The following is a 6,405-nucleotide window of genomic DNA, read 5'->3' on the forward strand; positions in this document are numbered from 1 at the left end:
ATTCTTTCTTCATTTCATTTACAAAAGCTTTACATAAAGTATCTTGACCTCCAAATATGATATCATCAATGAAAATTTTAGATAGTAAAATACCTTTTCCTTTTTCTATCTTCAAGTACAGATTGCCATTATCACCAATCCTCTCAAATCCAATTTTCACAAGATAATTGTGAAGCCTTTCAAACCATGCTCTTGGTGCTTGCTTCAAACCATATAAATCTTTGTGTAGTCTGCATACACTTTTTTTGTTGTTATCATCAAAAAATCCTTCTGGCTATTTTATATAGACCTCTTCTTCCAATATGTCATTTAGAAATGCAAATTTAAGATCCGTTTGATAAACTTTGAAACCTTTGCATACAGGGTAAACAAGCAGAGTTCTTGCTCCTTCCAATCTTCCAATAGGGGCGAATGTTTCTCCATATTCTATACCTTCTTCTTGTGTATACCCCTTTGCAAACTAATCTTTCCTTATTCCTTGTGAGTTTCCCATTTTCATCTAACTTGTTTCTGTACAACCACTTAGTGCCAATCAACTTTTATCTTTTGGTCTAGGAACTAGAGTTTATATCTTGTTCTTCTCAATCTGTTCAATCTCTTCTTTAATGGCTTTACTCCAGTCCACATATTCTAAGGAATTTTACATTTTTTTAGGTTCATGCATGCTAATCAAGCATGTATCATGCCTTAACTTTTTTCTTCTCAATCGTCTTGCATCCTTATCTCCAATTATTTGAGCAATAGGGTGATGTCTTTTGACATACTTTGACAATCTTGGTTCTACTCTATTTTCTTCCTTAGATCTATAATTTTCTAAATTGCTATGTATTTCTCTATTAGGTAATTCAATATCTCTTTCATGTACATAATCTCAAAATCAGAATGTGCCTCACTTTCATTATGCAAATCGGCACCTAACTGTAGCTCAGTTCTTGAATGCAACTCAACATTCATTGTATGTCACTAAGCAATCACTAAAACTTATTGTTGATTTGCAACTTGATTTACAACATCTTCATTAGTAGATATACCTTCATAAAAGAATACAAAAGATTTGTATTCCTCTAGTTCCTTCATAGGTTCATCCTCATGTACCTCTGTATATTCATCAAATTTCACATTTGCACTTTCCACAACTTTGTTAGTGTTAGTATTTAAACACTTATAAGCTTTACTTCTTGTGGAATAGCCAAAGAATATACCTTCTTCACTTTTTTCATCTAATTTACCATTTCTAAAATCCTTGAGAATATAACACTTGCTTCCAAATACCATAAAATATTCTACATTGGGTGAGTATCCATACCATAGTTCAAAAGGTGTTGAATGAGTACCTTTATTCACTTGCATATGGTTCAAGGTATAGATAGTTTTACTTATAGCCTCTCTCTAGTATTTCAAAGAAACCTTCTTCTTCATTATGAGTGTTCTAGCATAGTCCATTAGAGATCTATTCCTCCTTTCACCAATTCCATTTTTTGAAGGGGTCCTAGGTGTAGATGTATGTCTTTTGATTCCTCTATCATTACAAAACATCTCAAACTCATTTGATGTAAATTCTCCTCCTCTATTAGATCTCAAACATTTTAGACTTTTACCTATTTCCTTCTCAACTCTTGCTAAGTACCACTTAAACATATGGAAAGCATCAAATTTCTATTTCAAAAACATAACTGTCATCATCCTAAAATACTCATCAACAAATAGAATAATGTACTTACCACCTTTGTATATTTTCACATCAATTGGTATACACAAGTCAATATGAACAATCTCCCAAATTCCTTTAGTAGTGTGATTCTTACTCTTAAAACTAGACTTTGTCATTTTACCTAACTGATATTGTTTGTAAATTATATTTTCAGATTTCTTCGACTTAGGCAAACCTCTAAATCTTCTCATGTTACTGATACTAACCAAATTATCAAAATTAACATGAAATAAGCTCTTGTGCCATAACCGCACATCATCAAATTCTACAACTAGACAAGTAGCATCATCCATATCAAGGTAGAATAGATTACCTCTAGTTTGATCACCTTTTCCAATTAGTTTTTCATCAATATCATATATCTTGGCTATCTTGTTCCCAAACTCAACCTTGCAACCTAAACTATTCAGTTGTGACACACTCAAAAAATTATAGTTAAGTCCTTCGACATATAAAGCATTTTCACATAAAAAAATTTCTATGAGTTTGATAGATCCTTTTCCTTTTATCAGATAGGGTGCATCATTACCAAACCTTACACTATTTCCATCATAATAATTCAAGGTAATGAACTTACTTTTATCTCTAGTCATGTGATGTGAACATCCACTATCAATGATTCGTCTGTCATTCTTGTTAACACAAGACACTAGTGTAGTTGCCTCATCCTCATCAAAATCAACCTTCATTGCAACATACACCACTTCATCATCATGATCATCAAATCCATCTTTGGTTTCTTCTTCTGTAATGTAGCAAGACTTCTTGCCTTTTTCTTTGTAATCTTTGTTGTCCTCATCTCTTCTTCTTCTATATGTGTCACCACTTCTATATTTCTTCTTCTTTAGATATCTAGTAGCAATATAACCAACCTCATTGCAATTAAAACAAATGATAGGTAACTTACCTTTGAATTTTTCTTTACCTCTGTGAAATCTCCTTGCTAGTAGTGCTTCAAGTTGTTCTACATCCTCATTTGTATTACTACTACTAGAAACATATTTTACCTTTTTCTTCTTCTTCTCATTAGGTTCCTTCAATGTCAACTTAGCTTTGAAAGTAGATTCAACATTGTTAGATTTGAAGTTATCAAATTTAGATAGCTCAAAACTAATGAGCCTACCTACCAAACCTTCAAGAGTCAGATTAGAACCTAGTATGCATCTCAGTTCTTGTAATGCACAAACTCTAATAACATAGATGGATAGTACTGTTCTCAAAACTTTTCTTAATAATGTATCATTGTTCATCTTACCAGTAGATCCTCTTATAGCATTAACAACATCTTTTATTATAGAGCAATATTGAGGAACATTCTCACCTTCTTGCATCTCCATATCATCAAACTTACCTCCAAGACTCTCAGATTTGGCTCTCAAAACATTTGCATCTCCTCCATAGATGGTGTGAAGAGCATCCCACATCCTCTTTGCGCTATCACAACCCTTGATGTCATTGAACTCGACATAACTTAGGGCAGAGGAAATCTCCAACATTGCCTAATTGTGTTATTTCTTCTTTTTTAGATCTTTAGTAGTTAGGGTTCCAATAGGATCAACATGCTCAGTGGTGATGGTAGATTGTGCATGGTCTCCAAGACCTCCTAGCTATAACTTCATCAAAATTTTCCATGTAGGAAACTTGTCCTTGTTAAGCTTGGGTACCTCTCTTTTTGACATCTTGATCTTTTGCTTCTAGTACCTTCAAACTAGTCCTCTTAAGTAGATGGCTCTCATACCAATTGTTGGAATTCTTTAGAATAAATGAGAGGGAGTTGAATTGGATATCCAAGGTCTAGATGTACAAATAAAACTTTTCACAACTTACTAAACCCATATCTATAAGATATATTCATGCATGCATCCATTAGATCATACAATCACTTAAACTTGTATATTATTGTTCTAGGTTAAAACATATTTGCAAAAATGTAAACATGAAACATAACATATTCAATAACACATTTGACACTAGAATTTTACATAGAAACTCAATTTCGAAAAAACCACCAATAACATGCTACTAGTTCTCACTCTTTTTAAGTGATGCCATGTAAAAGGTAAACCTTGTTAAAAGTTACAATACACACTATTAAACGTGACTTGGTTAGAGGATTTCAATCACCTTGTTAGGAGTGAGCCTTGTTAGAGGACTTTAGATCATTCACTTGGAATGTCACCCAGTTAAAGGATTTACAAATGACTGTTAGGTCAACCTTAATCCAAAGGATCTACACTGGACTGGTACAATGATTAGAAAGTAATAGTAAGGCTTCATCTGATAACAAATTACAACTCACTTGCATATTATATATCTTTGTTTTAGTCATTCATTCTAATTGTCTTTAACACACTTTAGCTCTGATAGCTTGTTCACCCTTCAAGCATTCATACTCTTAATCCTTCTTACTTTGCTTTCCAATAGTAGTCTCTTCTATTTGGTCTCTGAATGAAGCAATACCTTTGACCTCTTGTCTAACTTAGGTTCTCAAACATTGACCAACCTTGTTTTTGACTAGCCATCTCTATAGAAAATTAAGATCTTTTGTCATTTAACCTCTATCATCCATTTTACGATTAGGTAGGATTCAATGAATCTACCCATTATTTCATTTTAGTCTCTTCTAGAAACTTATTCAATCCTCTTTGAATTCACCTCAAAATGGTTTGCCATGTATTTTGTAGCATTAATTCATCATATTTATCTTCCACATGCTTCACAAAATTCAAAAAAACAAAAGATTCAGCTCATATTCATCAAATCTATGATTTAACATGAATACTGGTACTTGGCATAAATATGTTGCCATTTGGCTTCCAAATTGTTCTTCCACTAGTCATCCACTAGATAACTCAGAAAACACTAAAGTTTACTAGTGCTCAACATCAACTAAACTTTACTTGGCTTACACTGTATCACTCAGCATAGACTAAACTTTCACTTTACTTGGCTCCAATTGATTTCGTACTCGGCTTGCACTAACTTTTTAAGCACCTACTGTCCACTTGGTCAATCTTAGCAGACTCAATTCTTCTTACTTGTTCTTCTAGATTTAATTAGTGTATCCATCCTCTACAACCTTAAGTAGATAATCAATGCACTATAATATCAGTATCTTAACTGATCTTTTTACTCCTTTTTCATACCATAACTCAACCTTTCCTATAGGTGTTTTTGTTATCTCATTTGATCAAAACCTCTTCATCAATCAAACAAATGATAGTACTCAAATCATCTAGGTAGTTGTCTTATCAATAAGTAGCAGATTTGACATCAGTGACAAAACAATTATTGAAACACATTCTTGTACTTATGTCAAGTTGTTTTCAACAAATGGGTGTTTAAGAAGAAGTACGATCCAGATGGAAGGATTAACAAGTATAAGGCAAGATTGGTTATGAAGGGGTATTCTCATAAAGAAGGGACTAATTATGGAGAAATATTTTCTCCTATAGCTAAGCTAACATCTATCAGATTTTGGTTTGCACTTGTAGTGGTGCTTGTCTTTGAAATTGAGCATATAGATGTGATGATGGAATTTCTTCATGGTGACCTTGAAGAAGAGATATGCACATCCCAATTAGAGTACTTTTTACAAAAAGGTAAAGAGCATCTAGTATGTAAACTAAAGAAGTCTTTGTATGGTTTGAAACAATCACCCAGAATTTGGTACAAAAAGTATGATACATATGTTTTATCTTTGAGTTTTATGAGATCTAAATTGGATCACTAGGTGTATTATAAAGTTAAAGGTCATTGAATACTTATTATTTCTCTATATGTAGATGATATGTTGTTTATAGGAAATTGTAAGGAAATAATTTCATAATCAATTGTCTCTAAAGTATGAAAAGAAAGATTTAGAGTCAGAAAATTTTATTTTAGGGATGGAATTCAAAAGGGATAGGGTTGGTAGAAAGCTTTGGCTTAGCCAGAGAAAATATATTACCAATGTTCTGGAACAATTTGATATGAATGGATGCAAGCAATAGGTATTTCTATTGTTAAATGGAATGAAGTTGTCAATCAATGACAATCGAAAATCTCCTAATGAGATTGAAGACATGAAGTGAGTACCTTATGAAAGTATTGTTGGAAGCCTCTTGTATGCAATCGTCAGTATGAGACTAGACATTGTGTAAGTAGTGGGAGTATTGATTCAGTTTATGGAAAATTTGGGAAAGTCACATTGGGATGTTGTAAAAAGAGTTTTGTGATGTTTGAAGGTTAAATCATAGTATGAATTATGTTATCAAGGTAACTTAGTGGGATCTATATTATTAGTTAGTATTCAAGGTTATTTTGATGTGGATTGGGCTGGGGACATTGACAAGAGAAGATCCACCAATGGATATGTATTCATGGTGAATGGTGGTGATATTAGTTGGATGAGCAAATGAAAAAGTGTAACTATATTGTTGACAACTAAGGAAAAGTATATGGCATCTACTTGTGCCTCTCAGGAAGTAGTTTGGCTTAAGCATTTGTGTTCTAATGTTAGTTATGATGCAGGCAGAATTACAATTTTTTTTGGTCAGATTACAATATGTTTGGCGAAGAATCCTACTTTCCATGCTAGAACAAAAAACATTTATGTACAATATCATTTCATTCATGGTTGAAGATGGAAAGGTAAATGTAGAAAAGGTTGACACTTAGGAGAATGTTGTAGATGCATTAACAAAGCCAGTGAA

Source organism: Cupressus sempervirens, chromosome 7, assembly GCF_028749045.1.
Source record: "Cupressus sempervirens isolate cs-2001-9-10 chromosome 7, ASM2874904v1, whole genome shotgun sequence".
In the NCBI taxonomy this organism is placed as follows: domain Eukaryota; kingdom Viridiplantae; phylum Streptophyta; class Pinopsida; order Cupressales; family Cupressaceae; genus Cupressus; species Cupressus sempervirens.